General features: G+C 43.5%; 1 protein-coding gene across 1 annotated transcript in view; it reads left to right on the forward strand.

The window, feature by feature from the left end:
• Positions 1–1,476: 1,476 nt before the first annotated feature.
• LOC121541737 (leucine zipper putative tumor suppressor 2 homolog) overlaps positions 1,477–26,672 on the forward strand; it is a 58,243-nt gene continuing 33,047 nt past the window's right edge. Inside the window, exon 1 of the mRNA XM_041851048.2 lies at positions 1,477–1,683. The gene's annotated coding sequence lies outside the window, so the exon portion shown is untranslated. The remainder of the gene's footprint in view (positions 1,684–26,672) is intronic.

Here is a 26,672-nt window from a genome sequence, read left to right on the forward strand (position 1 = left end):
TGATATATATATCTATATATTTTTGGGGGGATAAACTTGATATATATATACACTACCGTTCAAAAGTTTGGCGTCACTTAGACATTTCCTTGTTTTCCATGAAAACATACATGAAATGAGTTTGAATAGGAAATACAGCAAAATGCATAGGAAATGTAGTCATTGACAAGGTTAGAAATAATGATTTTTAATATAAATAATAATTGTGTCCTTCAAACTTTGCTTTCGTTAAAGAATCCTCCATTTGCAGCAATTACAGCCTTGTAGACCTTTGGCATTCTAGTTGTCAATTTGTCTAGTTGTTCTTCTTTGTGATCCGAACACCTCAAACTTCGAATCGTCTGTCCATAACACTTTTTTCCAATCTTCCCCTGTCCAGTGTTCTTTTGCCCATCTTAATCTTTTCTTTTTTATTGGCCAGTCTGAGATATGGCTTTTTCTTTGCAACTCTGCCTAGAAGGTCAGCATCCCGGAGTCGCCTCTTCACTGTTGACATTGAGACTGGTGTTTTGCGGGTACTATTTAATGAAGCTGCCAGTTGAGGACCTGTGAGGCGTCTGTTTCTCAAACTAGACACTCTAATATATTTGTCCTCTTGCTCAGTTGTGCACCGGGGCCTCCCACTCCTCTTTCTATTCTGGTTAGAGCAAATTTGAGCTGTTCTGTGAAGGGAGTAGTACACAGCGTTGTACGAGATCTTCAGTTTCTTGGCAATTTCTCGCATGGAATAGCCTTCATTTCTCAGAACAAGAATAGACTGACGAGTTTCAGAAGAAAGTTATTTGTTTCTGGACATTTTGATTCTGTAATCGAACCCATAATTGCTGATGCTCCAGATACTCAACTAGTCTCAAGAAGGCCCGTTTTATTGCTTCTTTAATAAGCACAACAGTTTTCAGCTGTGCTAACATAATTGCAAAAGGGTTTTCTAATGATCAATTAGCCTTTTAAAATGATAAACTTGGATTAGCAAACCCAACTAGCCATTGGAACACAGGACTGATGGTTGCTGATAATGGGCCTCTGTATGCCTAAAATGTCTAAGTGACCCCAAACTTTTGACGGTAGTGTATATATTTTTTAGGATAAACTTGAAATGGGCATGTCTAATTGATTCAGCAAACGAAAACACATACCTGTATCTGAGTTTCGTTTTTTTTTTACTATTTCTGGTTGCTTATCAAAGTTAGCTGGCTAGGGTTAGTTTACCCCTCTGGTTTTACATATTTGTGCTAATGATGTCATCTGTTAACTTGTGATTTATAGTAGCCTATGAAAGTTAGAGTGATGTGCTAGATGTGTAATATCTTACCTTGAAGGTCACTGTCGATGGTTCTGAGAGGCTGTTGTTATTGTCAGGAAATCATATTATTTCCACTTTCCATTCTTGGTGGTGAAGCTATGGTTGGCAGCCTATTGGGGGCTGGGCTCAGAGTCAGACGGAGACGGAACGGGAATTTTTCTACAAGCATCTGACCTGAACAGTGTGCACGAGCGCTCACATCAAAAACACGCGCCATCGATAACACAAGGAGGAAGAGACAGAAATTGTACGCTGGAAAAAAACGTTTTCAGCTACAAATGATAGATTAAAAGAAGAACACCCACGTCAAACAGTTTATAAAGAATTTACCGAACTGTCCTTTCAACCTCTTCCTGAGCTGTGCAGCGAGGCTTTTCATGGTAAGTTTTTTTTAAATGACTGGTACAATGCTGCAGCCACTGTTGCTCTTCTTTCTCGAGCTTGTGAAAATAACGAGCTACAGTGACTTTGTTATAACACACCAAATATGTTGTGTAATAATGTACGTTTATCGTAGTTTTTGTTCACAAAAGACAGAGTCCCATATGGGAATAGTAGAAACGTTGAAAGAAAGCAGCGTAGGCTCAGTCCAATTCCTTTCTATTTTATTTGACGCAGGTGTAGGCTGTCAATTTCTTTAAAAAAATAACTTCGCTTCTCTGATAAACTTACGTTTATACTTTCATGCATGTTATTGTCATCATGGCAGGTTTGACTGACCTATTGTCTTTATCAATCAAATGTATTTAGAAAGCCCTTTTTACATCAGCAGTTGTCACTAAGTGCTTACACAGAAACCGGGCCAAAAAAATGTAGATAGATGTAGAAGCACGGTGGCTAGGAAAAACTGCCTAGAAAGGCAGGAACCTAGGAAGAAACAGAGGAACCAGGCTCTGTGTTGTGGCCAGTCATCTTCTGGCTGTGCCGGGTGGAGATTATATGAGTACATGGTCATTAAGGCCAGATTGTTATTCGATGTTCAAACGTTCATAGATGGCCAGCAGGGTCAAATAATATTATTGTGCAGATAGGTCAATAATGCAAAGTAAATTGTCAAAGTTCACAGTCAATAACTGGCTCGGGACAGGAATGCATAATGTTGTGTCAGTCAAGTTTGGAATGCCTTGTGTGGCACAGTGTGGGTTGACAGGTAGGTTAGAATCTGCAGTAGACATACCTTAAAGGTAGATTAATAGCCTATTTATTTTGGTCCTTTTGTTTTTCACTATTCAAGAGTTTATTTTTATCATTGTGTTTATCAGACTTTACTGGTTGGGTGAGTTTTAGACAAAGCAACATCCTGATCCCATGTTGCCTGTGTAGGCATATCTTGTGAAAAAAGGGCTAGATTTTTAATCCAAGGCATCACCTATTTCCTTACTGTACCCGGAGAAACCGCAATGATATGGCGTTTAACCATCTTTATCTTATCTTGGATCTGAACTGAATATAGTTCCTTTGTAATTCATCTATACAGGGGTTTTGGGTACTCTATTGTTGTAGTGTGTCAGACTTTGTTCTCCGTTAAACAAAACAACTGTTCTATTTAGGATTCCCATTAGCCGAGGCCAATGGCGACAGTTAGTTTTCTGACACATAACGAAAAGACATTACAGACAAAAGACTACAATTTACATACATTTTAAACATGAACATGTAGTGTGTGTGTGCGAATGCATGCATATATCAGTTACACATACATGTCAGTACATACACACAACAAGTAGGTCACATAGGGGAGAGGCGTTGTGCCGTGAGGTGTTGCTTCATTTGTTTTTTGAAACCAGGTTTGCTGTTCACTTGCGCTATATAAGATGGAAGGGAGTTCCATGCACTCATGGCTTTGTATAATACTGTACATTTCCTTGAATTTGTTCTGGACCTGGGGACTGTGAAAAGACCCTGGTGGCATGTCTGGTGGGGTAAGTGTGTGTGTCAGTGCTGTGTGTGTGTCAGTGCTGTGTGTAAGTTGACTATGCAAACAATTTAAAATTTCCAACACATTCATCTTGTAATAAAAACAAGAAGTGACGCAGTCAGTCTTTCCTCAAATCTTAGCCAAGAGAGACTGGCATGCATAGTGTTAATATTAGCCCTCTGATTACAAGACATGCCGCTCTGTTCTGGGCCAGCTGCAGCTTAACTAGGTCTTTCTTTGCAGCACTTGACCATATGACTGGACAATAATCAAGATAAGATAAAACTAGAGCCTGCAGGACTTGCTTTGCGGAGTATGGTGTCAAAAAAAGTAGAGCATCTCTTTATTATATACTAGGCGGTGTCAGAGGAAGGCCCAAAAAATTGTCAAAGACTCCAGTCACCCAAGTCATAGACTGTTCTCCTTGCTACCGCACAGCAAGCGGTACCGGAGCACCAAGTCTAGATCCAAAAGGCTCCTTAACAGCTTCTACCCCCAAGCCATAAGACTGCTGAACAAGTAATCAAACGGCCACCCTGACTATTTACATTGACCCCCCCCCCTCCCCCTCCACCTTTTGTTTTTACACTGCTGCTACTCGCTGTTTATTATCTATGCATAGTCACTTTACCCCTACCTACATGTACAAATTACCTCGACTAACCTGTACCCCTGCACATTGACTCGGTACCGGTACCCTCTGTATATAGCCTCGTTATTGTTATTTTATTGTGTTACTTTTTTATTTATTTTTACTTTAGTTTATTTTGTAAATATTTTCTTAACTCTATTTCTTGAACTGCATTGTTGGTTAAGGGCTCGTAAGTAAGCATTTCACGGTAAGGTCTACACCTGTTGTATTCGGTAAATAAGATTTGATTTGATTATGGACAGACCTCTCCCCATTTTTACAACCATTGAATCTATATGTTTTGACCATGACAGTTTACAATCTAAGGTAACACCAAGTAATTTAGTCTCCTCAACAGCCACACCATTCATTACCAGATTCAGCTGAGGTCTAGAACTTAGGGAATGATTTGTACCAAATACAATGCTCTTAGTTTTAGAGACAGACTGCAACTCTTTGTTAAGGGTTTCAGTGACTTCATTAGCTGTGGTTGCTGATGCATATATGGTTGAATCATCAGCATACATGGACACACATGCTTTGTATAATGCCAGTGGCAGGTCATTGGTAAAATTAGAAAAGAGTAGAGGGCCTAGAGAGCTGCCCTGCGGTACACCACAATTGACATGTTTAACATTAGAGAAGCTTCCATTAAAGAAAATCCTCTGAGTTCTACTAGATAACTCTGAATCCACGATATGGCAGAGGTTGAAAAGCCATAACACATACGTTTTCTCAACAACAGGTTATGGTCAATCATATCAAAGGCTGCACTGAAATCTAATAGTACAGCTCCCACAATCTTCTTATTATCCATTTCTTACAACCAATCATCAGCGTGTGTATGTGTGTTATGTGGATAAGACTCTGCTCAATCTGAGTGTGTGTGTGTGTCAGTGGAGGCTCTTCAGAGGAGGAAGGGGAGACCATCCTCAGTGTATTTCAGACAAATTTAAATAGTGAAACAATAAAAGAAAGTTATCCTTTTTAGATAAAACTATACTAAATATATTCACGTCATCAAATAATTGATTTAAACCTACTACTGTTCTACAGTAGCCTCAACAGCACTCTCTGGGTTAGCACCATGGTATAGCCGGAGGACAGTTAGGTTTCATCCTCCTCTGAGTACATTGACTTCAATACAAAACCTAGGAGGCTCATGGTTCTCACCCCCTTCCATAGACTTACACAGTAATTATGACTACTTCCAGAGGATGTCATCCAACCTATCAGAGCTCTTGCAGTGTGAACTGACATGTTGTGGACCCAATCTAAGAATCAGATAATTAATCTATTACTGAAAGCATAAGCTACAGCTACCTTGCACTGCATTGGATAAAATCTGGTGAGGAGATATATATTTTACTTTTTTTTTTACTTACCTAGCTAGCGAATGCAGCTAGCTAGTTTAGCCTACCCAAACACCCGGCGCAAACAGAGAGGAATGCTATGTTAGCTAGCTGGCTATGGCTATCCAAGACTGGAACTCTACCAAGTCAAGGTAAGCTTTTGGGTTTTATTAATGTATTGCCACTGGGGCCTGCTGGTGTAACTGCTAAACTGCTTGCTGTACACTGTACTGCATGATTGTAGTGGGTTCATTAACGCGATAGTTCTAGTAGCTAGCTATGTTGACTATGACGTTAGGTGACAATGATGTAGGCATTGTGTAGCGGTTAGCAGTTATAGTATGAAGGTTTGGCTTGGAAAGGTTTTTTCGCCTGGTCACAGATAGCTGTTGTATTGTGCACTGAAGTCCACAATCAAGGGAAAAGTTGAGAGAAGGAGAGCGTGTAGATACGAGAAGGAATTATACAACGAGCAAATGATCATGCAGTTTGTATATGGCTGCTATGAAAGTGAACTGTGTTTGTGCTGATCGTGGTGTATTCATTCCGCTGATTCTGTTGGAAAATGTTTCTTAAAAATGGAAACGGAAGCAAACGCAACGAAACTGGGATAAACATACCTGAATTTGGCCAATGGAAACTCTCGTTTGCAACTGTTTGGACTAATGATTACACCCTAGATCAGCTAGATGCAGGCAAGAGTGTGCAAGGTGGTATTGAATTTGTGACTGTCTGGATTACTCACATTTTTCTCTCTACCTGTTCTACGCATTCTCATGATGGGTATAGGGAAAATGTGAGTATCATGTAGTAGCCTAAACCTATCCATGTTACATTGAGTTGGGTGAATGGAAATGAATGACAGTCAACCAATATGCTGTAATAGAAATAAGGCCATGATCATAAAAAAAATTGTCCTCCCTCATCTTAAACTGCACTGTGTATGTGGATACCACAACCCCCATTACAAAAAGGATTTCTATATTTTTTGCTATATTATTCAAACCAGTTGTGATTCAGAGTGTTTGACGGCAGACGGCTCTATCGTTCCTTAGCAGTGTGGTTTGACATCTGACCCACTTCCCCAGCTCTGGTTTGGAATGATGTTGCGATATTGACTGAATACCACACTCACAAGATTGCCAGCTTGGCTACATCTCCATAATGTCTAGTCATATGTCACCCCCCAATCTATTTCAAACTAAAGTTTTATGTTGGTACACTCTAAAGTGTGCTTGTCAAGTCAAACCACCACTTTTTGGAATTTACTTTTAAAAAAGATTGATAGAGCAACAGGAGGACAGTATTATTTTTTTTAGGCCTGAGTGCTTGTATGTGTAAATAAAATAAAACATAAAAAAAACATATCCTGTTTGGGAGGTAGTCAGCAACTCAAGCCCACTTTCTGTTTCCACCCCTACTGATGCTGTACCTGTCTGTGTGTGTGTGTGTGTCTGTGTGGCTGCTGCCTGTCCTCCCAAATGAATCCTCTGTAAACAAAGACAGAGCACTTAGCTAACTAGGGAAATATGTTAACATTTGAATTCCAGTGTTTGAACAGTGAAGTCAAGTGCATACTTTAGCAAACAGAATGGGGCTTCAGACAATTGGAGAGCCATGGGTTATTTTTATAGAAGATTTATCTCGAGATGTTGTAAGCAGATACAGTGCCTCCTCCAGGTCTTTACCAACTGCAGTCTCAGGTTTGGGACACTAGGTGTTGACAAGTTCATAATTCTTATCAGCATGTTCAGTAGATATGTACAACCTCTGGGAAATACAATAATTGATCTGAAATCTTTCCCTTTTTCCCATTCTCCTCGCTACAGTGAGAGGAACAGTGTTTCAATACTTTGAAAAAGTGTCCTTCCAGTACCTCCCCTCTCCTCTCCTGTGTTTATTTCTCAGCGCAATCATTGATTTGTTTTGGTGCGTTTTTTAAATGGATGTGCAGTATCTGTTCTGCTTTGTTATGTACGAGACACCAGGGAGCAGGCTTTAGATGTGCTTCACTGAGCTAATCATCATGCAAAAGAGGCTGCATGTCTTGTAATTAATGATGCAAAAATATATAATAACTAATTCGGGCTCAAGGACCAAAGGGAATTTAAGACCGGATCTGAGAGAACTACTGTAATTTTTTGTTCAATGATCAAGTTGATTTGGGTAACCTGTAATAATGTGCTGTATGTAGAATCTGTTTGAACATTTGACTTGCTTAGAATAGGGACCAGAACAAAGGGTGAGGTAGAGGGCATTGTCAATAATACAAAGCAGTGTTTGTCTGTGAGCATTTTGCTGTGTCATGGAGGAATTCCCCTTGTGGGCCTGGAAGATGCTTGGGAAATATGAGGAAGAGGGTTTGTGTTGTTTATTTTAACCAGGGCCTTGTCCAGTTCCGTGTTCAGTGGATGAACTGCTTGTGTAAGGGATACTTTGGTTTTGCCCTTGAAAGACATTGAAACTGAAGGTCATGTCCCTCTAGACTTGCCAGTATTGTCTGTTTGTATAACAGGGAAGGAGAATACAGTGCCATTGTATTTCTAGGTTTACTGTAGTTAATTTCAAAGGAGAATCTTGTAAAGTGCTTACACAGGTCATTTTCTCTGTCTTCAGGATCTGTGGGTTGCCTTGTTTATGTTTCTGTCCCGCTGCCGAATCCACCTCCTGTTTCTCATTGTAATTAGTGACGTTGCTTAGTTTCCTTCCCCCTCACTTCACCACAGTATGTTAAACAGTTTGTAACAACAACAATGCCATGGAGGAAACGTCTTGTTCTTCGTATATATTTGGGTAGGGAGAAGTCTATGAAATTCCTCAATCGTTTACGAGTGAAGGGAGGTCTGAGCTGAGCTTTGAGGACTTTATCAGACTGAAGAGACCAGCATTTCAGGGAGGCTCGGCCCCTAACCTAAAGGCTAATAAAAGGTTCTGTGTGTGTAGGCGATGCTTGCATACGTGTGTGCCTACCGCCTATCTACTTTTATCTGTCTGTGTCTGTAAAAGATCTGTCAACAGTACTACTTCCTCCTTTACAATGGATCCTTTTCACTGCCTGATGACACAGACAGATCTGGGCCACTGTCTTACCCCAAGGCTTTAGTGATGTTCTCAGCATTAAGCTCAGTGAACAGCTGGGCCACACAGCTGTCTGAAGGGCACTGGGACAGGGGACAGTCAAGGGGTCCGGTTAATGACGGTTCTCACTCCCTGGGAAAGGTTAATGACGGTATTCTGAGACAAAATGTTGGTATAAGATCCAGATAAGATGGAGATTATTTTCATTGAAGGCTCAATACTGTCTGTCATGTATCATCTTCAGAGACAGGAGTTTTTCCTGGTCAGGTCACAATGGGGTTAGGATTAACTAAGGGGCTTGAAAAAAAAGTCCATCTGAAATGTTAGATCCATCACTGCCTGTGGTATTGCAACTGCTCAGCCTCCGACCGCAAGGCACTACAGAGGGTAGTGTGTACGGCCCAGTACATCACTGGGGCCAAGCTTCCTGCCATCCAGGACCTCTATACCAGGCCGTGTCAGAGGAAGGCCCTAAAAATTGTCAAAGACTCCAGCCACCCTAGTCATAGACTGTTCTCTCTGCTACCGCACGGCAAGCGGTACCAGAGCGCCAAGTCTAGGCTTCTTAACAGCTTCTACCCCCAAGCCATAAGACTCCAGAACAGCTAATCATGGCTACCCAGACTATTTGCTTTGTCCCCCCACCCCCTCTTTTACGCTGCTGCTACTCTCTGTTTATTATCTATGCATAGTCACTTTAACTCTACCCACATGTACATATTACCTCAATTACCTTGACTAACCTGTGCCCTGCACATTGACTCTGTACCGGTACCCCCTGTATATAGCCTCCCTACTGTTATTTTATTTTACTGCTGCTCTTTAATTATTTGTTATTTTTTACTTATCTTTTCTTAAAACTGCATTGTTGGTTAAGGGCTCGTAAGTAAGGTCTAAACCTGTTGTATTCGGCGCATGTGACAAATAACATTTGATTTGATTTGATGTCTGGGTTGTATAGTGTATCCCAATGAAGTGGTCCTTTGAGCCGGATCATAAACAGTGCCTCTCTGCCTCATGTTGTAAGGAGCTCTCTCACCCTCAACCTTTGGGTCTAAGTCATCTCCCTGGGTGTCATAGACAGACAGATAGCCGGAATACAAACCCCAATATCTCCTGACTGTACACAATCTGTGCTCCACCACCACTGTAACTGCATTACCCTCTTTATCTTCCTCCAATGCTTTCTCTCCCCATTCTCTTTTCAGACTCGACTTTAACCCTGCATTCATGTAAGCACTTTGACAAGTGGCCCAGTAACTGCTGCGCTGGACCTGGAAATTAGATAAGACGTCAGACTAGGCAACTACTGGAATTTGCTACCTTATTGCATTTGTCACCAGTCTTATAATCTGTAGTGATTGAATTAGTTGATTCAATGACAGTAAAATACAATTTAGTGATGGTCAGTGCAGTACAGTTTTGCTGATATTGCTGTATTTTTACAGAATTAACTAGAAGTCTAGGACTCAAGGGCTGTTTGTAGGGGACAGTTTTTTTCTTCTTCTTTGGACTAGCGCCCTGTCTTTGCCTTTTTTTCATATATTTCCAAAATCAAAGGAATGAGGTCTGCAGATTTCAGTCAATGAGTTTTTACACTACTTAATACTTAATATCCTGGTCTGAGGAATTTTCACGTATGTTCTGTTTACTGTCAATTCAGATAAATGCTCTGGATACAAACTGTTGAGTTTAAAAAACGAAATTGTTTACATGTCTTTTTGTGATCAAATGTTTTTTAATTAGTAAAAAGAGTGAGGAGGCGACTCCGGGATGCTGACCTTCTAGGCAGAGTTGCAAAGAAAAAGCCATATCTCAGACTGGCCAATAAAAAGAAAAGATTAAGATGGGCAGTCTGAGATATGGCTTTTTCTTTGCAACTCTGCCTAGAAGGTCAGCATTCTGGAGTCACCTCTTCACTGTTGACGTTGAGACTGGTGTTTTGCGGGTACTATTTAATGAAGCTGCCAGTAAAATAAAAAAAAATAAAGAAAAACCCTTGAATGAGTAGGTGTGTCCAAACTTTTGAACGGTAGTGTATATACACACACACACACACACACTCATGCCCATACACACACACACACACACACACACACAAAATCCCTAAATCTAACCCCTAAGCCTAAAATAGCATTTTTCCTCGTGGGGACTGGCAAAATGTCCCCACTTGTCCGAATTTCCCTTGTTTTACTATCCTTGTGAGGACTTCTGTTACGCACAAGGATAGTTAAACAAAAAAACACATGCGTGCGCGCGCACACACACAGTGAAAAACAGACACTGGTCAGGTGTAAGTGACCGTTTGATAAGCAGAACATAATAGCAGTTGTCCTATAGGAAGAAGCTGTTTAAGTGATTAGGTTTGATGGATGAATTGAAGCAAGTCATGTTGTAAGTGGGAGGCAGAGGGTGATGCACAGGGCCTGTCGGAGCGGAGGGCTACGTGGGGCGCAGACGTGTCATACCTAGGGGAACTGGGTCTGAAGTAATTAGTTTGGAGAGGCAGTCTGCCTATACTGCTGCCACACACACACACACATACACACACACACACACATTTTCAGTAGCCCACTGTGCCAGGTTGGGGGGGAAACAGAAAGTCGGCTTAAGTTGCTGACTACCTCCCTGCATTCTTCTAATCTCTGTGTTCTTTTCAAATCACCAAGGAAGGGAATCCTACGCTTCACATGATCCTTGATGCATAATGTGCAGTGGTCTCATATTCCATTTATGGCTAATGTAGTAGACATCCTAGTTATTCAAGTACATTAAAATGAGCATGTGTTATGTCTATGGGAGTATCTATGCAATTCGAAACACAGTCCTTGTGTCTAATGATATTCCCTCCCCGCCAGCCACTTTACTGTACATTGGAATTTATTGGAATTTTCCTCTTTCCTCTGTGTGTTTTCAGGACAGGGGAAATTACTGAGGTTTTGGCTGTAATGATCCTCAATGAGAAAGGATCACAGAGAGAGAAAAATAAACCAAGATTGGGACATCTTGGTGCAGAATGTGTTTCTTCTCATTTAGACATCCCTCTTTTCGTTCATATAGGATAAGCATGCCAGTGTTCTCCTGGGCAGATTCCCAAATAATCTGTGTGCCATTCCTTCCATAAACAAATGCTCTCTATTGGACAGAATGACAAATGTACAGATGTAGGATCTTATTTTGAGCAAAATATTCCTGCAGCAACAGGATTTGAACATTTAGTCCATAATGTTGCTTGATCTGTGGTTAGGCTATTATCTGGTCAAAATGAGGCTACGTGAAAATTGGAATACTGTTAATATAACCGTGGGTTTTCAGGGAATTTATGTAAATCACAAAATTATCCTAATGGTTAAGGTTAGAATTTTGGGTGAATTAAACTGATCCTAGATTGGTGTGTTTACATTACAATCATGTACCAACTGTTGTTTCATCACTTCCTTATTCCCCCTCTGTGGCCTGTGGTCAGGGTGTGGTCCCATCACTGCTTGTCTGAAGCCATTAGCCAGATCCCAGATCTGTTTGTGCTGTATAGCCAACCAACTCCTTGGCACACGGCTGTACAATAACAAACCCATGTGGGGAGTGTGACGGCAGTGTTTAGACTCAGAGGAAGTGGTGGGCCACCGCATCTTATCCTGTTGTAGAATGTAGACCTCCACTCAGTGGAGAACCCTGGCAAAGAAAACCCCCACACCCTAATTACTTATCTTCATGTGCTACATCAAACTTTCAATCAAACTTAATTGAAAGAAAAATGGATTTAGACATCTGAAGATGCTTAGACACAATTACCTATAAATACAGTGAGGGAAAAAAGTATTTGATCCCCTGCTGATGTTGTACGTTTGCCCACTGACAAAGAAATGATCAGTCTATAATTTTAATGGTAGGTTTATTTGAACAGTGAGAGACAGAATAACACAAAAAAAATCCAGAAAAATGCATGTAAAAAATGTTATAAATTGATTTGCATTTTAATGAGGGAAATAAGTATTTGACCCCTCTGCAAAATATGACTTAGTACTTGGTGGCAAAACCCTTGTTGGCAATCACAGAGGTCAGACGTTTCTTGTAGTTGGCCACCAGGTTTGCACACATCTCAGGAGGGATTTTGTCCCACTGTCACACCCTGACCTAGAGAACTCTTGTTGGTTGGGTCAGGGTGTGAGTGTCGTTTGAGATCTATGTGATTATAGTCTGTTTGAGATCTAGTATTTGTATGTCTATGTTTGGCCGGGTGTGATTTCCAATCAGAGGCAGCTGTCGCTCGTTGTCTCTGATTGGGGATCATACTTAGGTAGCCTGGTTGCCTACCTTTATTGTGGGATCGTGTTCCTGTTAGGCTTGTGGTGTTATAGCCCTTAGGACTTCACAGTTACGTTGCTTTTGTTGTTTTGTCAAGTGTTTATTAGTTCTAATAAATATGTACGCATACCACGCTGCACCTTGGTCTGACCCGTCTCTCAACGACCGTGACAGAAGATCCCACCGCAAAAGGACCAAGCAGCGTGCCCAGAAGGAGCAAACGCCTGGGACTCAACGGGAGGTAACCTTGGTAGATGTCCTTCTCGGTTGGGGGAGAATTACTGAGGAGGAGGCCGTCCGTTACCGGGAGGCAATGAAGGAGAGTGTAGCCGATAATGGACCCTGGGCGAAGGAAGAGGCCCGGGTAGGAGAGGATCAACGGCTACATCAACGGTGCTGGCCGAAGAGGAAGCCCGAGAGGCAGCCCCAATACATTTTTTGGGTGGGGCTAAAGGAGTGCTCGGGGATCGAGCGAGAAGAGCCCCGACCATTGCACCCGTGGGGGTTCCAGGTGGAGTCCCTACAACCATGGGAGCAGGAATGGGAGCAGTTTTACACAGAGGAGTCGGAGGAAGACGACCAAGCCAGTGGTGCGTGTTCCCAGTCCAGCACGGCCCGTGCCTGCTCCTCGCACCAAGCCAGTGGTGTGTGTTCCCAGTCCGGCACGGCCCATGCCTACTCCTCGCACCAGCCCTGTGGTGCGTGTCTCCAGCCCGGTACGGCCCGTTCCAGGACAGAAACACGCACCTAAAATGGAGTCAGCAGGTACAGTCGGTCCGTCCGGATCTTTGGAGGAACGTATCCAACGGTAGGCGAGCAGGATCCAGGCTCTCGGCAGCGCAATGGAGCGCGTGATGAGTACATTGGAGCGATGGGAGAGAGGTGGCGTTTCTACACCTCCTCCAACCACACAACTCACCCGACCTCCAGCGACGGTCCCCTGCAGGGAGCATCTTAGCGTGTCGGTGCCCAGTCTGGGACCGGCAACCAGCCCAACTACAGGGTTGGAAACCACCTCTGCGTCGGTGCCCAGGTTGGGCACGACGTACAGCCCCGTTTTGGAGCAGGAGCTCCTAAACGTGTCGGTGCCCAGTCTGGGGCGGGCAACCAGTCCTACTACAGGGCTGGAATTTTCCTCTGTGTCAGTGCCCAGGTTGGGCACGCCGTTCAGTCCTGCTCCAGAGATGGGGATGGATACGGGTCCGGAAGTTTGCTCCATTCCGGAGTCAGAGCAGTCTACTCTACCGGTGCCTAGTCCAGCTCCGGTCAGCGGCTCCACTCCGGATCCGGAGCAGTCCGCTCCACCGGTGCCCAGTCCAGCTCCGGTCAGCAGCTCCACTCCGGAGCCAGAGCAGTCCGCTCCACCGGTGCCAAGTCCAGCTCCGGTCAGCGGCTCCACTCAGGCGCTAGAGTAGTCCGCTCCACCGGTGCCTAGTCCAGCTCCGGTCAGCTGCTCCACTCCAGTGCCAGAGCAGTCCGCTCCACCGGTGCCTAGTCCAGCTCCGGTCAGCTGCTCCAGTCCAGAGCCAGAGCAGTCCGCTTCACCGGGGTCCAGTTCAGCTCCGGTCAGTGGCTCTACTCCAGTGCCAGAGCAGTCCGCTCCACCGGTGCTTAGTCTAGCCCGGTCGGCTGCTCCAGTCCAGAGCCAGAGCGGTCCGCTCCACCGGGATCCAGTTCAGCTCTGGTCAGCGGCTCCACTCCAGAACCAAACGTAAACCTCTCTCCAGGGTCGGGGCCTCCCACACCAGGGTCCAGACAGGGCTTGGTGCATCGCAGGGGGATTGCCGGTCCAATCCCAGACGTCAGCCCCTCTCCAGGGTCGGGGCCTCCCACACCAGGGTCCAGACAGGGCTTGGTGCATCGCGGGAGGATTGCCGGTCCAGACCCAGACGTCAGCCCCTTTCCAGAGTCGGGGCCTCCCACACCAGGGTCCAGACAGGGCTTGGTGCATCGTGGGAGGACTGAGAGGGGAAGCATCGTGCCGAGGTCTAGACCAGACCAGGGGTGCAACGGGGAGGCAGCGAGGGAGAGGTCGTCACGCCCGGAGCCGGAGCTGCCTCCGAGGCTAATGCCCACCCGGACCCTCCCTTGTTATGTTAGGTTTTGCGGCCGGAGTCCGCACCTTTGGGGGGGGGGGGGTACTGTCACGCCCTGACCTAGAGAACTCTTGTTGGTTGGGTCAGGGTGTGAGTGTCGTTTGAGATCTATGTGATTATAGTCTTATGTTTGAGATCTAGTATTTGTATGTCTATGTTTGGCCGGGTGTGATTCCCAATCAGAGGCAGCTGTCGCTCGTTGTCTCTGATTGGGGATCATACTTAGGTAGCCTGGTTGCCTACCTTTATTGCGGGATCTTGTTCCTGTTAGGCTTGTGGTGTTATAGCCCTTAGGACTTCACGGTTACGTTGCTTTTGTTGTTTTGTCGAGTGTTTATTCGTTCTAATAAACATGTACGCATACCACGCTACACCTTGGTCTGACCCGTCTCTCAACGACTGTGACACCCACTCCTCTTTGCAGATCTTCTCCAAGTCATTAAGGTTTTGAGGCTGACGTTTGGCAACTCGAACCTTCAGCTCCCTCCACAGATTTTCTATGGGATTAAGGCCTGGAGACTGGCTAGGCCACTCCAGGACCTTAATGTGCTTCTTCTTGAGCCACTCCTTTGTTGCCTTGGCCGTGTGTTTTGGGTCATTGTCATGCTGGAATAGCCATCCACGACCCATTTTCAATGCCCTGGCTGAGGGAAGGAGGTTCTCACCCAAGATTTGACGGTACATGGCCCCGTCCATCGTCCCTTTGATGCGGTGAAGTTGTCCTGTCCCCTTAGCAGAAAAACATCCCCAAAGCATAATGTTTCCACCTCCATGTTTGACGGTGGGGGATGGTGTTCTTGGGGTCATAGGCAGCGTTCCTCCTCCTCCAAACACGGTGAGTTGAGTTGATGCCAAAGAGCTCCATTTTGGTCTCATCTGACCACAACACTTTCACCCATTTCTCCTCTGAATCATTCAGATGTTCATTGGCAAACTTCAGACGGGCATGTATATGTGCTTTCTCACCAAGCTGCTTGGCGATGGTCTTGTAGCCCATTCCAGCCTTGTGTAGGTCTACAATCTTGTCCCTGACATCCTTGGAGAGCTCTTTGGTCTTGGCCATGGTGGAGAGTTTGGAATCTGATTTGATTGATTGCTTCTGTGGACAGGTGTCTTTTATACAGGTAACAAACTGAGATTAGGAGCACTCCCTTTAAGAGTGTGCTCCTAAGCTCGTTACCTGTATAAAAGACACCTGGGAGCCAGAAATCTTTCTGATTGAGAGGGGGTCAAATACTTATTTCCCTCATTAAAATGCAAATCAATTTTATAACATTTTGGACATTTTTGTTGTTGTTATTATGTCTCTCCCTGTTCAAATAAACCTACCATTAAAATTATAGACTGATCATTTCTTTGTCAGTGGGCAAACGTACAAAATCAGCAGGGGATCAAATACTTTTTTCCCTCACTGTATATATAAAAATAAAAAAAACTATTCAACAGGACATTCATAGCCCACTTTGTCTCTCTAGACTTTTAATTTTTTATATCCCTTTTTCTCCCCAATTGGTAGTTACAGTCTTGTCCCATCGCTGCAACTCCCCTACGGATTCGGGAGAGGCGAAGGTCGAGAGCCATGCGTCCTCCGAAACACGACCCTGCTTCTTGACACACTGCTCGCTTAACCCCGTAAGCCAGCCGCACTAATGTGTCAGAGGAAACACCGTCCAGCTGGCGACCGAAGTCAGCTTGCAGGTGCCCGGCCTGCCACAAGGAGTCGCTAGAGCGCGATGGGACAAGGAAATCCCGGCCGGCCAAACCCTCCCCTAACCTGGACGACGATGGGCCAATTGTGCGCCACCTCATGGGTCTCCCGGTCACGGCTGGCTGTGACACAGCCTGGCAGTGCCTTAAACTGCTGCGCCACTCAGGAGGCCCGTCTCTCTAGACTTTTAAGGGTGTTTAGAACGATGACCTTGATCTAAAAAGGATTTGTAGCTTATGTATAGTGTGGAACAGAGTACATGGGGAACTGAGATACAAGGTATAATCTGACTCTGAAGGCTCAGTTTCTGGTCAAATTTGGATGATAGATTGCTGGCTGTCCTGTCTGCAGATTATAGGGCTTAATCTGTCCTCACTTTTTCTCTCCGTTCCTCTCAACCCCAAGCTGTCAATCAACGCAGTCTGTTTTTAGAAGATCTTGACATCTGTTTTTTGGAGGGCTCTTTATCTTGTCACGCATACCCAAACAGCACACACACACATACACACATTTACACACACACACACACACACACACACAATCTTGGTAATTTATGGTTTTCAAAAAATATGTTCATCCAATATTTTATTAACTGAGCAGCGTAAACTTTTGACCTAGAATGGAATGATTACATACACTACATGACCAAAAGTATGTGGACACCTGCTCGTCGAACATCTCATTCCAAAATCATGGGCATTAATTATGGAGTTGGTCCCCCCTTTGCTGCTATAACAGCCTCCACTCTTCTGGGAAGGATTTCCACAAGATGTTGGAACATTGCTGCGGGGACTTGTTTCCATTCAGCCACGAGCATTAGTGAGGTCTGGCACTGATGTTGGCCGATTAGGCCTGGCTCGCAGTCGGCGTTCCAATTCATCCCAAAGGTGTTCGATGGGCTTGAGGTCAGGACTCTTCTTCCACACTGATCTCGACAAACAATTTATGTATGGACCTCACTTTGTGCACGGGGACATTGTCATTCTGAAACAGGAAAGGGCCTTCCCCAAACTGTTGCCACAAACTTGGAAGCACAGAATCGTCTAGAATGTCATTGTATGCTGTAGCGTTAAGATGTCCCTTCACTGGAACTAAGGGGCCTAGCCCAAACCATGAAAAACAGCCACAGACCATTATTCCTGCTCCACCAAACTTTACAGTTGGCACTATGCCTTCGGGCAGGTAGCGTTCTCCTGGCATCCGCCAAACCCAGATTTGTACGTCGGACTGCCAGATGGTGAAGCGTGATTCATCACTCCAGAGAACGCGTTTCCACTGCTCCAGAGTCCATTGGCGGCTAACTTTACACCACTCCAGCCAACGCTTGGCATTGCGCATGGTGATCTTAGGCTTGACGCGCCCGACGAACAGTTCTTGTGCTGACGTTGCTTCCAGAGGCAATTGAGTGTTGCACCGAGGACAGACTATTTCTACGCGCATCAGCACTCAGCGGTCTCGTTCTGTGAGTTTGTGGGGCCTACCACTTCGCGGCTGAGCCGTTCTTGCTCCTAGACATTTCCATTTCACAATAACAGCACTTACAGTTGACCGGGGCAGCTCTAGTAGGGCAGAGATTTTAAGAAACGGACTTGTTGGAAAGGTGGCATCCTATGACGGTGCCACGTTGAAAGTCACTGAGCTCTTCAGTAAGGCCATTCTACTGCCGATGTCTGTCTATGGAGATTGCAAGGCTGTGGGCTCGATTATATACACCTGTCAGCAATGGGTGTAGGAGCGGCAGGTAGCTTAGTGGTTAAGAGCGTTGTGCCAGTAACCGAAAGGTCGCTGGTTCTAATCCCCGAGCCGACTAGGTGAAAAATCTGTCTGTGCCCTTGAGCAAGGCACTTAACCCTAATTGCTCCGGTAAGTTGCTCTGGATAAGAGCGTCTGCTAAATGACTAAAATGTCAAACGTAAGGTGTGGCTGAAATAGCCAAATCCACTAATTTGAAGGAATGTCCACATACTTTTGTATATATAGTTTAATACATATTTAGATGTGTCCTTTCCCTGTCCTCTGGCCATCCAAATACAAGCCCCAGCTTTGAACAGCAGGCTTAGACTCCACATCCCAGGCACAGTGTGGTAGCTTCACTCAGGGTTTCATCTTCCTCTTGGACTGTCCATTCAACCTCCCCCTAATGACTATGCAACAGCCTGCCATGGGGGTCTGACCTGACCTGGGTCCGGCAGGATGGAACACCATGGCTGTGTCCCACATTCTGGCATTTTAGGCATACTAAAATAATCGGATAGGCCTAGATTTCATATATAAACATTCTACTCTCACTAGGTCTGTGACGGTCTTGAATTTGAGTATGCGGTAATTGGCCAGGCCAATGTACACGGTCACCGACATAACCGTTCAGGGGGAGGTCAAAAAAGGGGAGGTCACAATTCTGTTTGTACACTTGTTTACATAGATATGCTTTTTAATATAACCTATTTGAAACAAGTCATTACACTTTTTCATTATTATTATTCAGGCTATTACTTATAAATATTAATTAACAAATTAAGAAATGCCAGGTTGGAGAGGATCTGTCACATTTTTGTATTGACACAACATTAACAGAGTCAAAATAAAGATATGCCTACCTTGTCCTTGTCTGTTGGCTTTTCTTCACATATTATTTTTTTATTCCGATTCTATTTCGACGCACAAAAACATTCAAACGAAGTCCGATGGGTTTTCTCCCACTTTTCCTGAAATATTCGCATTACATCACAAACCCTGCTGCTGCGGTCATTCAATGGCAGTGGCATTGGCATTTGTTTTTCAAAGAGAGGACGCCTTAATGAGAGAAATAATGTAGCCTAAGCTACTGAAAATAGGCCTTTTACAAGATTTAAATCATGACAGGAGCGTTTGATTCTTACGAAAGAGATGGAGTCCAGACAAGCTACTTTAGGAAACTTTCTGAATGGACATACAGTGGGGGAAAAAAAGTATTTAGTCAGCCACCAATTGTGCAAGTTCTCCCACTTAAAAAGATGAGAGAGGCCTGTAATTTTCATCATAGGTACACGTCAACTATGACAGACAAAATGAGGAAAAAAAATCCAGAAAATCACATTGTAGGATTTTTAATGAATTTATTTGCAAATTATGGTGGAAAATAAGTATTTGGTCAATAACAAAAGTTTCTCAATACTTTGTTATATACCCTTTATTGGCAATGACACAGGTCAAACGTTTTCTGTAAGTCTTCACAAGGTTTTCACACACTGTTGCTGGTATTTTGGACCATTCCTCCATGCAGATCTCCTCTAGAGCAGTGATGTTTTGGGGCTGTCGCTGGGCAACACAGACTTTCAACTCCCCTCCAAAGATTTTCTATGGGGTTGAGATCTGGAGACTGGCTAGGCCACTCCAGGACCTTGAAATGCTTCTTACGAAGCCACTCCTTCGTTGCCCGGGCGGTGTGTTTGGGATCATTGTCATGCTGAAAGACCCAGCCACGTTTCATCTTCAATGCCCTTGCTGATGGAAGGAGGTTTTCACTCAAAATCTCACGATACATGGCCCCATTCATTCTTTCCTTTACACGGATCAGTCGTCCTGGTCCCTTTGCAGAAAAACAGCCCCAAAGCATGATGTTTCCACCCCCATGCTTCACAGTAGGTATGGTGTTCTTTGGATGCAACTCAGCATTCTTTGTCCTCCAAACACGACGAGTTGAGTTTTTACCAAAAAGTCTCTCAATTTGTCTGTCATAGTTGACGTGTACCTATGATGAAAATTACAGGCCTCTCTCATCTTTTTAAGTGGGAGAACTTGCACAATTGGTGGCTGACTAAATACTTTTTTCCCCCACTGTATAGGCCTATAGAGAGAATCAGCGAACTCACACACGCACACCCCCGTAAAAGCACCCGCGTATGTCAGACACCAGCAAATATTTATCCTTTCCTTAAAAAAATAAAAATAAACTAGGCCTACTTTAGCCTTTCCGAAAGAAGGCTATAAGTTAATGAATTGGCAAGGAAAGTATGAAGGGGACAGCTATGCTATAGTATGAAGATGAAATTGACTAGCATTAAAATAGTAACAAATACAAGCAACATGATGCTGATTATCGTGGGGGAGAGTGTTGGAAAGATTGTTCAAATACTGTCAGGAACTATTATAATTTGAATGAATGTTAAAAAAAACACGGACTTCGTTTACTTATTACTGTGTGAGGTGAAGAAAAAATGACTAAGAAGCCCAGCTGGGCACTTTCTTACATTTGGCAGAAGCAGGCCAGATACTTCTATGCGTGCATGCTCCGTCAACATTAACAGGACAGAGAAACCAGACACATGCTCGTTGCTCACACGGAGCACGTAAATGATGGAATAAAATACATCAAAACTTGTTTCTCACAAGTGTAGCAGGTTGTGAACTCTGCAAACAACGTTTTCACTCCGATAATGAGAACGGTAATTTACTGTAATTAATACATGCATTAACAGCTATTTATATAACCAAATGACAGGGATTAACAGTAAATTGCCTGTTTTACAAACAGTAGGCTACAACATGGGCATTCATAAAAGTGCATTGCGGGCCGACACTGTATAGCCTACTATTCTACTTGGTGGGGATAAGAGGGCGTACATTTTTTTTGTCTCGCCTAGGGCGGCATATCAGTCAGGACTGGGCCTGATCAGCGTTGATTAGTCTATAAATTAAGAAAAGATTCCGCATCAAATTATACCATGCCAGGTTGGAGAGGATTGGCGCATTGTCCATTTAATAATAATATGCCATTTAGCAAACGCTTTTATCCAAAGCGACTTAGTCATGCGTGCATACATTTTTGTGTATGGGTGGTCCCGGGGATCGAACCCACTACCCTGGCGTTACAAGCGCCGTGCTCTCCCAGCTGAGCTACAGAGGACCACACAACATTAGCGCATTATAGGCCTCAGAGCCAGAACATCCTTGCATGGAGCCCCAGCCAGTCCCCAAATCTTTAGAGGGAGCTGAAAGTCCGTATTGCCCAGCGACAGCCCCGAAACCTAAAGGATCTGGAGAAGGTCTGTATGGAGGAGTGGGCCAAAATCCCTGCTGCAGTGTGTGCAATCCTGGTCAAGACCTACAGGAAACGTATGATCTCTGTAATTGCAAACAAAGGTTTCTGTACCAAATATTAAGTTCTGCTTTTCTGATGTATCAAATACATGCAATAAAATGCAAATTAATTACTTATAAATCATACAATGTGATTTTCTGGATCTTTGTTTTAGATTTCATCTCTCACAGTTGAAGTGTACCTATGATAAAAATTACAGACCTCTACATGCTTTGTAAGTAGGAAAACCTGCAAAATCGGCAGTGTATCAAATACTTTTTTCCCTCACTGTGATATATATATATATATATATATATATATATATATATATATATATATATATATATATATATATATATATATATATATATATATATATATATATATATACAGTGAGGGAAAAAAGTATTTGATCCCCTGCTGATTTTGTACATTTGCCCACTGACAAATAAATGATCTGTCTATAATTGTAATGGCAGGTTTATTTGAACAGTGAGAGACAGAATAACAACAAAGGAATCCAGAAAAACGCATTTCAAAAATGTTATAAATTGATTTGCATTTTAATGAGGGAAATAAGTATTTGACCCCCTCTCAATCAGAAAGATTTCTGGCCTCCAGGTGTCTTTTATATAGGTAACGAGCTGAGATTAGGAGCACACTCTTAAAGGGAGTGCTCCTAATCTCAGTTTGTTACCTTTATAAAAGACACCTGTCCACAGAAGCAATCAATCAGATTCCAAACTCTCCACCATGGCCAAGACCAAAGAGCTCTCCAAGGATGTCAGGGACAAGATTGTAGACCTACACAAGGCTGGAATGGGCTACAAGACCATCGCCAAGCAGCTTGGTGAGAAGGTGACAACAGTTGGTGCGATTATTCGCAAATGGAAGAAACACAAAATAACTGTCAATCTCCCTCGGCCTGGGGCTCCATGCAAGATCTCACCTCGTGGAGTTGCAATGATCATTAGAACGGTGAGGAATCAGCCCAGAACTACACGGGAGGATCTTGTCAATGATCTCAAGGCAGCTGGGACCATAGTCACCAAGAAAACAATTGGTAACACACTATGCCGTGAAGGACTGAAACCCTGCAGCGCCCGCAAGGTCCCCCTGCTCAAGAAAGCACATATACAGGGCCGTCTGAAGTTTGCCAATGAACATCTGAATGATTCAGAGGAGAACTGGGTGAAAGTGTTGTGGTCAGATGAGACCAAAATCGAGCTCTTTGGCATCAACTCAACTCGCCGTGTTTGGAGGAGGAGGAATGCTGCCTATGACCCCAAGAACACCATCCCCACCGTCAAACAGGGAGGTGGAAACATTATGCTTTGGGGGTGTTTTTCTGCTAAGGGGACAGGACAACTTTACCGCATCAAAGGGACGATGGACGGGGCCATGTACCGTCAAATCTTGGGTGAGAACCTCCTTCCCTCAGCCAGGGCATTGAAAATGGGTCGTGGATGGGTATTCCAGCATGACAATGACCCAAAACACATGGCCAAGGCAACAAAGGAGTGGCTCAAGAAGAAGCACATTAAGGTCCTGGAGTGGCATAGCCAGCCTCCAGACCTTAATCCCATAGAAAATCTGTGGAGGGAGCTGAAGGTTCGAGTTGCCAAACGTCAGCCTCGAAACCTTAATGACTTGGAGAAGATCTGCAAAGAGGAGTTGTAGTATCGAGTAAATGCTGGCAATTATTGCTGATAAACAAAGGAGTCCGCTCATACTGAACCTTTGATCATAAGTTTATTAATATCACAAGATTCCAGCATAAGTGACGGATGTCATGACCACCCGGAGAGCGACTTCCCAGATTGCAATGGCCGCTCTAACCTCTTCGTCGTTTTTACCCAGTATATATAATCTTCCCAAGATAGGGGTGGCTCCCTCTACTGTCCAATCCCCTGTCTACAACACACAGACTTCTCTGTCCTATCCGGGGTGTCACATTAAAACCATTCCCTCTGACACTAAAATAAACATCCTCTCCGGTTCCACTTAAAAACATTAACAACGTCATAATCTTAATACACTACAGAGTGGAACAAAATCCCTCCTGAGATGTGTGCAAACCTGGTGGCCAACTACAAGAAACGTCTGACCTCTGTGATTGCCAACAAGGGTTGTGCCACCAAGTACTAAGTTATATTTTGCAGAGGGGTCAAATACTTATTTCTCTCATTAAAATGCAAATCAATTTATAACATTTTTGACATGCGTTTTTCAGGATTTTTTTTTTGTTATTCTGTCTCTCACTGTTCAAATAAACCTACCATTAAAATTATAGACTGATCATGTCTTTGTCAGTGGGCAAACATACAAAATCAGCAGGGGATCAAATACTTTTTTCCCTCACTGTATTTTAAAAAAAAATAATGACAAACTAAGTTATTTTATTTTATGAGGATCTTCATCCATAACTGTCAGTTACACGGTTATTCAATTACCGTCACAGCCCTAACTCTCACGTACACAAAAGGTCTATTCAATAGGTTGTAGTAATGTAATAGAATCAGGACATCATGGACCTGCTTTTTGTGGCAAGACCATCTGAACCACCTGCCTGATAAGAACTAGTAATTTTAAGGTAGTAAAGTTGTACACTTCTCTTTTTTCCCTTTGCTGTACATCACATCCTCAATATCTTATCAGTTACTGGTCGTAAATACTATATAACCCAGTGTTTCAGGGTTCATTCAATATGTACATGTTTATGGCTCAGCCAAGGGTCTGTGATACTCAGCCAAGGGTCATGTTTTATGCATGCTTTGTACAAAGGCAGCCGACTGGAGGGGGGTGGGGGGGAAGAGAGATTATTTGTTGAAACAAAGCTACTTATTCACACATAAGGCGCAATTGGGTACCATATTATTCACAGCCAATGACTTTGCAAAACAGAGCATTAACCAAATACTTCCCCTTTTAGTTTAGGTTTATAAGGCCTTGCAAACACCCTTAGTGTATCACAAATCAATCAATACAGGTTAGGTATCCAAGTGCACCCTTGGATATGAACCTGTAAACCTCTCCCTTCAATAAGAGATTTTAACAGATTAGAGATAGTGAGAGCGATCTCCAGCTATCCTCCATCCTACACTCCTGTCAGATCTGGGATTCGAACAGGTAACCCTTTGTTTACTAGCCTGACTCTTTAACCTCAAAGCTACCTGCCACCCCAAGGTAGCCTGCTATAAAGCCCTGTCGATGGTAACGTCTCACTGAACAGGTCATTGAGAGGTTAGTGTTATCGATGGCTGTCCTTGAGGGTGCCTGTTCAGCAGACGAATAATGTAATGAAATGGTAATCGGAGGGTTTGCAGTCTCTTTTCGCTCTCTCTATCTCTCTCTCCCCCTCTCTCTCTCTCTCTCTCTCTCCCTGCATGGAGTTTAATCCCCCTCTATCTGGCAGCGGGTGGGGCAATAAAGTGGATTACTGCTGCCAATCGATTCAGAGTAGGAGGTGAGAGAGGGCTGGCACAGCTAAGCACCTGTTAAAGGTCTGTGTGGGCCAACTATCAACCTCCAGGAGTTACTATTATGTTGTCATATCATCTGATATGTCTTGTAGCACCTCTCTCCCACACACTGTATAGCCAATGTGGTGTTATCCAACACTGGCATTATATTGCCACAGTGTGATATTTATGAAGCCAGTTTATTGTCATGTGGCTTGAGCTGCATTACTTGTGGGAAGCCACAGTCCTCTTAACACTTCCATCTGTTACCAACATATTTACTCTGTATGGCTTAAGGAAAAAGTCAATAAATAGGCCGAAGAACAAATTGCAATATTCCTCTGCTTGTAATAGAAGAATCGAGGGCTTAGCGAACATCTCTGATCTGGCAAATATCCAGGATATACACTGTACACTGAGTGTACAGAACATTAAGAACACCTGACAGACTGACCAGGTGAATCCAGGTGACAGCTATGATCTGTTATTGATGTCACTTGTTAAATCAACTTCAATCAGTGTAGATGACGGGAAGGAGACAGGTTAAAGAATGATTTTTAAGCCTTGAGACAATTGAGACATGGATTGTGTATGTGTGCCATTCAAAGGGTGAATGGGCAAGACAAAATATTTAAGTGCCTTTGAATGGGGTATGGTAGTAGGTGCCAGGCGCACCAGTTTGTGTGAAGAACTGCAACACTGCTGAGTCCACCACCTGAAGGACATCCAGCCAACTTGGGGGGGGGGGGTCGGCAGCTCAATATTAGGAAGGTGTTCTTAATGTTTTTATACACTCTGTGTATATTAACCAGTTAGCTACTGTTATGTAATTGCAGCTTCAGTTTCACCACACATTTACTATGTTCCCCTGAAATTAAGTACAAAGATCATTTGAGGAACTTCCGTTTTTATATAGTCTATTTAGGCACTAACTGACCCTATGGGATTAACAATGTCTAAGGTGTTTGTGTGAATATGAGCTATTTGGTCAGTGGAAATATGTCACCAGACTGACTCGAGTGCACTGGAGGCAGTTGAAGGGAGCATGGATAGATTGTAAACAGAAAAATAAGGGAGGGAGTTGAGTCAGCGTGGAGAATGGGGTGGCATTGGTCCTGGCCTGGGTCACGTTGAGGAGAGTGCAAGGTACTGTATGTCGCAGATAGAAATGCCATGAATGGCGCTGACATGATGTCAGATAGGCATGTTGATATCCTAACATTCCTCAACGTTATGCCCTATAATGAACTAGGGATGGATACTGTAAATTGATTAATAGAATATCCGAACGGATGTTAGTATTCGATTACTTGAGTGAGTGTTCATTTTTGGAGATAGCTTTTTTATTGTTAAAATAGGCTTAAAAAATTTTATGTCTAAATGACATTTAAATTATCCTTGTGACATTGTTATGTTAGGTTCTGAACAGAGTAAAAACTCCAACGGACAACTAGAAAAAGCTTAAACCCAGTTTATTCACCCCACTGGCATTTATACACTACCGGTCAAAAGTTTTAGAACACCTACTCATTCAAGGGTTTTCTTTATTTTTACTATTTTCTACATTGTAGAATAATAGTGAAGACATCAACACTATGAAATAACACATATGGAATCATGTAGTAACCAGAAAAGTGTTAAACAAATCAACATATATTTTATATTTATGATTCTTCAAATAGCCACCCTTTGCCTTGATGACAGCTGGGCATTTAGCCCTCCAGTCTGCCCTGACATCGGTATGCTGTTTTCCCCTCTTAA

The sequence above is a fragment of the Coregonus clupeaformis genome, chromosome 1, assembly GCF_020615455.1.
Source record: "Coregonus clupeaformis isolate EN_2021a chromosome 1, ASM2061545v1, whole genome shotgun sequence".
NCBI lineage: Eukaryota > Metazoa > Chordata > Actinopteri > Salmoniformes > Salmonidae > Coregonus > Coregonus clupeaformis.